General features: G+C 36.0%; 1 protein-coding gene and 1 pseudogene across 1 annotated transcript in view; both read right to left on the bottom strand.

Annotated features, from left to right (window-relative positions):
* Positions 1 to 11291, bottom strand: part of KCNK2 (potassium channel, subfamily K, member 2) — a 453725-nt gene that overhangs the window by 315196 nt on the left and 127238 nt on the right. The window lies entirely within an intron of this gene.
* LOC102865938 lies at positions 30 to 6431 on the bottom strand (annotated as a pseudogene).

Genomic DNA, 11291 nt, shown 5'->3' with positions numbered 1-11291 from the left:
TAATGCCTCTCATTTATGCCATTCAATCTCTAGATGCTTTCTTCCCTCTGTAAGGGACCATGTTCTCCTTGTTCACAAATTATTCTAATGCTGCTTTCTCACTGTCTTTGCTTTCTTCAATTGCTCTACCTCTTCTAAGTTCCATTGCTTGTCATAATCTTTCAAAACATACTAAATGCTCTCGTAATCTTTGTTCCACCATCTTTCCAAAAGGTAAGATCTCTTTCTTTCTGTAACCGTTCTCTCTCTCTCTCTCTTTTTTTTTTAGCTAGACAAGCTCTCTCCTTTTCCTTGCTACTTCCATGAATTTTCTCATGTCTTTCTCTTCTTGATGAACTAGAATGATCTCATTTAGTTTGGTCTACTATGACCATATGTCCTGGATTTTTTCCCTTCTTTTTTTTTCACTTTAACTGATCCTGAACTTTGGCCACTTGATCCGTTCTCATTCTTCTCATCTTTACCTTCTATATCCTTATTATCCTTGCTTTTTTAATTTTCATATTTTTTTAGATGATCTTTTATCATCCTTTTGGCAGAGGCTTATGTCTTGCTACTTATGTCATTTGTATTTGTTTTGTCCCCAGAACTACTAGAACTATTCTTTTCATCATTTTCTTTCTTTGATTCTTTTCTAGAAGGATCACCTTTACCTTTTTCAACAGAAATCATTGGCCCATGTAATTCAGTGCGATGAAGGTGTGTGCAATGCGCTTGGATACCTCGGTACTTGAAGACAAGTAGCACTTTGCCTCAGGACTACTTTTGCAGTCAGAACCTTCCCATATTTGCCAAAGAGCTTCTTCAAATCAGCAGCTTTGGTATTAGAAGAAAGTCCACTAACCCAGATAATTTTAGTTGAGATTCCACTGCTACTATTTGTGCTAGTACTATTTGTGCTATCTCTGTCCTCTTTGGATGATGTCTTGCTGTCTTTAGATTCCTTTGCTTGACCTCTTTGCTTGACCAGAGGCTCCAGTAGATGAGGGTCCTTTCTTTGAAGTATACTTTTCTTTATCTCCAAATTCTGCTTTCTTAGAACTTTCTCTGGCTCTGGCTTCCTTCTCGACAGGCTCACCCTTTAGGCATCTTTACAGTTTGCATTCATCTCATAATCCTTGTTTTCCTTCTTGGGGCTCTGTGCAATGGCATCCTGCCCATCTTTTGGGTTACTTCCTTCAGATTCTGTAACTTTCAAATTTTTGCCTGTTTCTAGGAGTTTATCACCATCAAAATCCAGAGTAATGGCATCTTCAGCCTGGATTGTGACTGAGATGTCATCTGCAGCTTCTTTCAGTCACATTAGTTTCCATCTCTTTATGAGCTATATGATCAGCCTCAGCTAGGCTCCCTTCTTTCTCATTTTCTCCTTCCTCAGTGGTGATTAGTTTTTATAAACCACAATGAGATACCATCTCACTCCAAACTTTGAAGTGAAAAAGTTGAATAAAATACCAAGTTATAAATGTTGCAGAGGATGTGGAGAGTTTGGAACTCTTATACACTGTTGGTGGGATTGTAAAATGGTCCAACCACTCTGAAAGGCAGTTTGGTGATTCCTCAAAAAGCTGAACATAGAAATTCCATATGAACCAGCTGTTCTACTGGTATGAAGATACCCTGAGGAAAATAGAACTGAGACACAAACAGAGATTTGTACCTCAATCTTCACAGCAGCATTATTCACAATAACAAAAAAATGGAAACAGACCAAATATCCTTCAACAGATGTATAGGCTGAGAAATTGTGGCACATTCACACAATTGAATACTATGTAGTATTCAGAAGAAAATATTTCAAAATACTATATAACATGGGAGAAGCTGGATAGAATTATGTTGAGGGAACTCAGTCTCATAAGGACAAATACTGCTTAAGACATTATTGTAAAATAGGATAACAAGTAATATGTATATACAAGTCCAAAAGTGAAGAGGGGGACTGAGTAGGGAAAGGTTGAAAAATCATGAAGTGCAGAATTTGTTGAGGAAATGGAGGGAGTGAAGGAATTAGGAGAGATCCAGTGGGTACCTCAAAAGGCAGAGAAATGGTGGGCATAGATCAATGCTGATTTGTTTTATAAAACACAATGTACAGGGATGATAGTATTAAACAATGTAAATAGAGGAATGTGTGAAACACAATGTATATAAACAAAACACAACGTATATAAATTTTGTATGCAAATAAATTAATTTTTAAAAAATGCTCAAGAACCTTCCCTTTCATATCCCCAAGTCTAAAATATGATAAATGTTTTTCATTTTTTAACCATCAGAGTAGAACTGCAGAGGAAAAAAGTAAACAGCTCCAGGTTTTCTGCCTTTTGTAATCCATCCACATTGAGATTATTTTAGTTCCTCCAACCCACTGTATCTTTAAAAAGGAAAAAAAGTAGTATTTTGGCTTTAATTATTCACACAGAATCTCATTTCTCCTATTTTCTTGGCATGAGCATGCATGAATCTACATAATTTATTTAGATAACCACAAGTACTCCAATAACTTCATAAGTAGACAATAAAGATTCCCCCCTTAGTCTTATCACTCTCTATCATGCTACTTTTGACACTTGAGAGGTCTCAAATTTAAAAAAACTTGTGGCCATTACATTAGAATTGACTCATAGGTGACCCTCCAGAGAGGTTTCAGAATGCTGTAAATCACACAATAGGAGATTGCCCATCTTTTCTCTATAGATCAGATTGTGGATTCAAACCACCAGAGAGGCACCACTGGGGGTTACTAGCACAACTTCCTACAGACTAATCAACAAAAGCTTGTGCAAATTCACCCATCAATCCTTGCCAAACACTGGACAGGCCTCTTGCCATTTTATTCACTCTTCAGTCCCAACCTTTGTAAATCTAATTTGATATTATTACTTTTTGCTTTTTAAAAATTCCTCAGTTTTAAGGGATTATTTTTCTAGTAACTATTTCTTTCTGGGTTTTTTCTCCTTTTACACCAAGCATCCTGTCATTCAAGTTGACAATGCATCTAGGGAGCCCAGCTATGGCACCTCCTCTAAGGGAATGAAATATATAATGTGCTATATTATAAACGCAATTGTCATTCATTATATAATTCTTCTATTCTTCCTCTAATCAACAGTGACCTGCTCTTCTCATACAAAATAGATTTTTCAAAAGATGAGAGATGATTAACTTATCTTGTATATTAACTGGTGGGTTTTTATTTTAAATTTATTTTAGTGAAAGTTTACAGAGACTTTGGATTTCCATTCATTCATTTTTGCAATTTTCTGTTCTTTAAAGTAACAGAGGTGTTCTTAAGAGACGCTTCCTTCACTGAGTCTTGGTTAAAAGTTCATAGTCATAGTTCAGTTATTGTGGCAAATGCATGTAATATATTCACTTGCAAGGATGGATTATAGAATCCTACACCTTCAGAGTTTGCAACCATAGAATGTATAGGGCTGATTAAAATTATTAGTAATTGTTCACAAAGAAAAATGTCACTTATGTTAACAATGGAAAGGAAATACAAATTAAATTAGAATCTAAAATCTACTTTTAAGACAGTTTCAAGAAATGGTGATTTTCTTTTGTTAGCTTCCACAATGCTTGAATCCAGGTCTAAGCTAGCTTCATAGTAATAACCTCAGTGCAGAAGATGAGAGACACAGAGAAAAGGTTTGCAGCTTCCTGCCTTCCTGATCTCCTGCAGGAAAGATATCCCTCAGAAACCCACCATTTCACAAGACCTCCACCACACTGCTATTTAGTGTTGGCAAATATGAAAGAAGCTCCAGGGATCATTCATCAAAAGAGGTACTCTTTAGTCCAAGAAAGATCAAAACAGTAGGGAAAAAACCCTCTCAGACAAACAGAGAAAATCTGGGGAACAAAACACAACTTAAAAGAAACCATAACTGGGGAACAAAACACAACTTAAAAGAAACCATAATAAACAGTTAGCTGTTTTTCTCAGAGATAAGAGAAGTTATTACATAGACAAAAGTGAGGTTATACAGAAGAAAAACTGAGAAAACAAAAAAGAAACTCTTGAAAATGATAATTTGAGTAGTAGACTTAAACAATAGAAAGCCGTTTAAGCAGACAAGCTTGAGGTTATAACTCAGAAAGTGTAACTACAGACAAAAAAAAATAACCCCAACAAAACAAAAACAAACCCACAAAATAAAGGATTAATTTGGAAATTTCTTTGTTAAAATAAGTATCCTTGTTATGTGCCATCTAATTGCTTACAACTCATAGTGACCTCATGTACAACAGCTCTGAACCCTGCTCTATCTTGTGCCAACTTTATTGTTTCTGACACATCTACCCCCATAACCCTAGTCACTGAGTCAATCTATCTCATCAAGGTTCTTCCTCTTTTGTATTGTCCCTCCACTCTCCAAAGCATGATGTCCTTCTCCGAGGACTGGTCCCTCCTTGCAACATGTCCAAAGTACGTCAGACGAAGCTTCAGAATCCTTGCCTCCAAGGAGCAGCCTAGTTACATCCTCTCTAGGTTGAACCTGTTTTTTCTCCCAGCAGTCCATGGTATATTCAATACTCTTCTCCAGCATCACAGTTCAAAAGCATCTATTCTTCTGTCATCTCTAGTCGTTTTCCAGCTTTCTGACACACAGCAAGTAATTGGGAAGAGCAAGACCTAGATTAGGTGCACCTTAATCTCCAGACTCACATCATTGCTCTTCAGTACTTTGGAGAGGTCTCTGACAGCTGATTTTCCCAGTGCAATTCATCTTTTGATTTCCTAGGTGCTGGATACCGAGAGTATTGATTGTGGAACCAGGCAAACTGAAGCTATAGACAACAAAAACAAGTGTCATTACCAGAAATTATGTCAAAATACTGGAGAAAAAAAAATATGTCCAAATTTAGAATTCCAGATCTCATCAAACTATTAACCAAATATAAATGTAGATTACTTATTTTTGGTGGTGGTGTTAGTAACTTTGAGGTCTCTTCAACTTCTAGTGGCCTTAAATATAAAAGAGCAAAAAACATCTGGTCCTGTGTCATCCTCATCATTGTTGTTGTTAGGTGCTGTAATCTGTCTTATTCTGCCGTCTCCACACTTCTTAACACACTAAAGCTCGTTGTGGTAGTCACTGTGTCAGTTTACCTGGTCAAGGGTCTCCCTCTCCTTCGTTGATACTCCATTCTTCCAAGCAAGTATCCTGTCCCTCTCCAAGGAATAACCCCTTCTAGAAACATGTCTAAAATATATAAGGTGAAGCCTCATCATTCTTGCCTCCAAAGAGCATGCCGGCTTCACCCTCTCCAAGATATATTTGGTTTGTTCTCTTGGCCGTCCATGGGATGTTCAGTGCTCTTCTCCAATACCACAGCTCAGAGGCATCAATTCTTCTTCTGTCATCTTTGTCCATTGTCCAGTTCTTAGATGCATAATAAATGATCAGAAATACCATAGCCTGAACCAGACAGACCTTACTCCTCAGACTGATATCATTATTCCTCACTAATTTGGAGAGGTCCTTAACTGTAGATTTTCCCAGTGCAATGTGTCTCCTTATTTCCTGACTGGTTGGTACCAATGGTGTAATTGTTGTTCCAGGTGAGATGAAGTTGTTGACAATATCAATCTCTTCTCCATCCATCATAATGTTGCCTATTGGTCCAGTGGGAAAAACTCTTTCTTGATATTGGGTTGCAATTTACACCAAAGGCTGCATTCTTTGATCTTCTGCAACAAGTGCTTCAAGTCTTCTTCACTTTCAGCAAACAAGGTTGAGTTATCTGCATAACGCAGGTTATTGATGAGTCTCCCTGCAATCCTGATGCCACATTCCTCTTCATAGAGTCCAGCTTCTTGACTTTCTCAGCATACAGATTGAATAGATATGGAGAGAGACTACAACCCTGACAAACTCCCTTTTAATTTTAATTCATACAGTGTTCCCCTGATCAGTTTACACAACAGCCTCCCAGTCCAGGTCCAGGTTTGGAGTTGGTTTTTTGTTTGGGCTTTTTTAACTGATTTAAATATATAATACCTTTATAGTGTGTTTCATTTAATATACATTATGCTTTATACACTTTTACATTTACATTGTGTTTCATGCAATCATTCATATACTTTCTATTTTACATGTTTTATACGAGTTTGTTTACAAAATTTGAATACTTCGTTTTTCACACCAGATCCTTCCCATTTCCCTCATTGCCCCACCCATCAAATTGTGTGACCCCATGACTAATCTTCCCCTACTCCACACATCCTCACCCCTCTGCTTCCACCCTTGGATTCTCATATTCATTCTACAATAATGGTCTTATCAGGTACAGGCTTTGCGTGAGCACAATTAGGAGCTCTAAGATTCCCATTCTTCTCAATGTCAGCCACAACTTGTTAAGATCCATATATTTAGATTTTTTCAGACATGAATTACCTGAGAGCAATCAATAACCATCGTGATATGGCATCTACTTTTGGCCAGAATAACTGAACACAACATTTTGAATCAAGATGGACAACCGAACACCTGAACACATACAGAGTTCATTTAGTTTGGATTATGACCAATTTTAATGAATTTTCTTTAATGCATTTTTCTGGAGGATGTGCTCTGGCAAAGCTAAGGAGTGAAACAAATTGGAAGGCATGGAAGACAAGTGAAAAAAATAAAAACAAAACAACAAACCAAAAACAAGTCACAAGAACAAGGTAAGGGTCCTTTATATGTCTGACTGATTTAGAAAGTAAATTATATGATTCAGAGCCACTGTAAGGAGAACTGGAGAGATGTCCACTCACAAAAAATCATTTTGTCAGATGAACCTCATGAGTAGGAATCTGGGAGAAAATTTATCTTTCTGCTAAAGAATTAAATTATAATTTCATGATGGATACATAGAAAATTTAGCAAGAAAAAAACATAAGGCAATTATTAATTCTAGGAAGAAAGGTAACACAGTACTGGTTTTGTTGTTGATTTGTGCTACCAAGTTGGAACCTATTCACAGCTGACCCTCTAACAGGTTTTCAGAGGAAATTAATTTCATGAAGGAGACTGCCCATCTTTCTCTCTCAGAGCAGCTGGTGGATTTGAACCACCTGCCTTTGGGTTAGCAGTGTAACTCCTTATCATCGAGCCAGAATAGAAAGGAAATATTGGATCATATTGAGTCAACAGTGAATAATATTTTTAATCACAGTAATACGAATACTACCTGTTGACTTAAGTAATGGATGTGATATAGTTACATTTTTTTTGCATGAAAAATGAAAGTAGTGGAAAGAGAGGACTATAAAATATTTTATCTTCTGTAGTAGGAAGTCAATATCTAACATACATAAGATATCCGAAATATAAAATTTAAGATAGCTCTGTGAAGATATTTTTTAGAAGTTAGTCAGCGATGTCATAGATCTGTTTCTGATGAATAGCTCTAATCTTGGGCGAGTCAGAGTTTTATTATAAAACCTTAGAATTATATTTAGAGTCTCTTCTGACATCCATTTTCGTCTTTTTCCCTCTTTGGAATGAACTTTTGTATTCTTCATGAATGACATTCTTGATATCTTCACACAGCTCACCTGGTCTTAGTTCAAGGCCTTAAACCTGTTTCTGAGTTGGGTTTTAAATTCAGGGTGGATAGACTGAAGATCAAATTTTTATTTCTGTTAATATGATTTGACTTTCTTTAGCTTATTTTGATCTTGCATATGAGTAGTTGACGGTCTGTTCCACAATCAGTATCTGGCCTAGTTTTCACTGCTGATATTAAACTTCTTCAACAACTCCTTCACCACTAGGCCAATTGGCAGCACTGTGATAGATGGAGAAGAGGTTGAAGCTGTTAACAATTACAGCTTGTTTGGATCCACAATCAACACTCAGCAGGCAGGAATTCAAAAGACAAATTGCACTGGGAAAAATCTTCTGTCAGGGACTTCTTCAGAGTGCTAAAAAGCAACAATGTCAGTCTACAGACCAAGATGCATCTGATGTAGGTTATGGTCTTCACAATTAATTGTTATGCATGTGAGAGCTGGACAATGACTAAGGATGATAGAAGAAGTATTCATGCTTTTGAGTTGTGTTGCTGGAGAACAGTTGTGAACATACCAAGGATGACAAAGAAAACAAATAGGTCTGTCTTGGAGTGGAGATAATCAAGTTTCTCCTTGGAGGCTAGGATTTTGAAGCACACATACCTTTGTAGTCTCATATACTTTGGGCACGTGGCAAGGAGAGACTGGTCCTTGCAGAAGGACATCATGCTTGGAAGGGTGGAGAGACAGCCCAGAAGAGGAAGGCCCGGATGAGATGGATTGATACAGTAACTGGAGCAATGGGGATAGGTGTGCCAGAATTAGTGACACTAGCTCAGGGCAGGGCAGGTTTCAGAGCTGCTGTATATAGGTCCCTCTGGGTTGCAGGTGACTTGACGGTACATAACAACAACAACAATAACAACTACTACTACTTAGAATTATGTGACTTATTAGTCATTTGTTTTTATTATTTTGACCAGAATAAAAATTAAATAAAAAAGAATACATGCATTGTCTTCAAATATTATCAAACAATTAAAACTAACCAAAGTGTTTACAAACTATGCCTAAATATACTTTAAGTCCATATTATTGGTCTGTATTATTATATAAGTGTATTTCACATTTGTGTCTCCATTTATATGTACCCATTCAAAAATTTGGTCACTTTCTTAAAGATAAAATATGCAACTCACAAATCCTAAAATCCCTTTCCCCCTTTGCAGATATGCATTGTGTGTTCCTAATTTTCTGTCTAAGCTAATGGTGTCAGCATCTGATGAGTTGCTCAAGAGAGAAATATTTAAAAAAATCAATCCTTGTACCTGTTCTTTCCCTAATCTGATGCATTCATTTGATTAACAAATTCCAAAAATCCTAACTTCTAAATTGTCTTGAAAGTCACTCTTCTCCAGGCTGGCATTTAGATTGGAAGCAGAGGGAGAAAAAAGATAAACCTAGTTGAAGGGTTAATTCCATCACTTGTTGGTCAGCTGATCATATCCAAGTGGTTAGTTGTGATGCCACCACCAGTACTTCAAATGCCAGTAGTAGAGTCATCCATAATGGACAAGTTCTACCTGAGTTTTCAGACTAAAATAAAGTAGGAGGAAATACTTCGTAATTGCTATGAAACCATACAATGACTTTGCAACACAGCATTGAAAGAGTGCTGGAGGATGGATGACCACTCAGCAGACACAGGGGAATTGAAGTATATAAGTCCTTGTGAGAATGTCATTGTCCCAGGCAGCATTTTGTTCTCTTTTGCACAGAGTCACCATGACTTGGAACCAACTCTGTGTTAACAGTAAGGGATCAATCTAAGGTTAGGACAGAATGGAGAACAGGACAAACAACTGGCACATTGTTGAGCTTGGGTGTTCAAAACAAAATAAAATTGTAGTCGGTAATCAGAACAAAGGAGAAAAACAAAAGTGTTTGTTATTGAAGATGACAGTATTAGCAAAGAATCAGTTCGTTTTTTTCTTTGAAAATGCAAAAATTCTTTCATTGTTATACAATCTCCTGTCCCCCCAAGTCCACAGTCCACTTTGCTGTGCATTTCTTTTTCTGGAATCTTGTCATTAAAATAATATCTAATCATATATCCCTTTTAAACAGTTCTCTCCCTCATCTGTTTCAATGCTGTATAATTATTTATCCCGTCTTTTTTTAGGTTCCCCGACAGCCAATGTCAGTCCCATTTTAGTACAGTGGCACTATGCAGTATTTGTTCTTTTGTGACTGAGATATTTCACTCAGCATAATGTCCTCCAAGGGTGACCTATTTTGTATAATATTTCATGAGTTCCTTGTTTTTCAAGTGACTTTGTTTTTATAAAATCCGGTCTGGGTTTCCTTTAAATTTTTGGATGGGTATCTTCTTATCTTTTATGATATAAGGTAATTTTTCTGCCAGCAAATCCTTGACAGTTCTGTGTTTTAATTCTTTGTTCTCCTTCTGTTCTAAAATTCCAATCACATGTAATATTTTTCCCTCTTGATAGTGTCCTACATAATTCTTAAACCTTTTGTTCTCACTACTTTTATCTCATCTCTTATTTTTAAATTAATGATCATATTCTTACTTGTGTCTTTAGCATAACATTTTATTCTCAAGAGTATATATAATAAAGACTGCATTGACACAAATGAAGGAAAGAATTGCTTAAAAGAAATACGTGATTAGACATTATTTGTATGACAACAGTCCAGAATAAGATGTCTATTGCAAAGTGGACTGCATAGGGGGAGAGGTTGAGGGAAAGGAGGAAATTATGCAACAATTAATCAATTTTTTTAAGTGAACTGGGTAGGGATAGGGAAGAAAATGTGCAACAATGAATGAATGAAACAGCAACTTTCCCATAAACTTTTCTTAAAATCACAATTTTTTAAAAGGAATGGGGGAAAAGAATATTTTCTAGTTTTTGGAACAGGCATAGATAATTAACTCTGTCAGAAGCCAGTTTAGTATTTAATGGAAGCCATGTATTGACTAGAACAGAAAAGGAGTATACTACCATTTTAATCTTAATATTGTGCTTTAAATTCTAAACATTCATTATTGTGCTTTAAAATAAATGGCCAATATTTATTAACAATTTTAGAATTTAAAGTCCATTTTCATTTAAAGCTTTTGTAATGTGAAGAGTGTTTTAATAGATAAACTAAATAAAGTCCCTAAAAATACCATCTTTATTTTTCTAAATAAGCTGCCTTCTGAGAAGCAGCATAGCCATAGTATCTCAGGCTCAACTACAGTAGTAGCAAAACTAATTAAAAAAAGGACACATTCTATTAGAGGAAAAACTAATTCTGAAACTTTTTTCACAAAATTAACTTGACTTTTCAATCTATTACATACTCCAAACAACTAAAAATATTTTATATGTAAGTCCCAAAAGAACCAGTGTTAGTAAATTGATCAGTTTTGTAATCCACAATATTGCTTGCATATTTGATAGATTCTAGTAAGTGTTTTTAAAACTGCAAATTATTTTAAATTGGAAAAGTCTCAAAATATTAAAGCAATGAGAATACTTGTTCTTTACTGATTTTTCCTCCAGTTTAAGCACAAATACATAATGGTACTATTTCTGAATATATATTCTGAAAAAAATGCATCTGTATATTCTGAAAATATATTCTGATAAAGTAAAATATCCTGAAAATGGGAAAGTCTGCTGTTAGGGACCTCTCTAAAGTACTCAGGAGCAATGGTGTCTCTCTGGAGACTAAGGTGCGCCTGATACAGGCCATGGTCTTT

Source organism: Elephantulus edwardii, unplaced genomic scaffold (assembly GCF_000299155.1).
Source record: "Elephantulus edwardii isolate Elephantulus edwardi_28Jun2011 unplaced genomic scaffold, EleEdw1.0 scaffold00090, whole genome shotgun sequence".
NCBI classification, from domain to species: Eukaryota; Metazoa; Chordata; class Mammalia; order Macroscelidea; family Macroscelididae; genus Elephantulus; species Elephantulus edwardii.
Note: the sequence above shows the minus strand (reverse complement) of the source record. Positions and strands in the feature narration are given on the sequence as shown.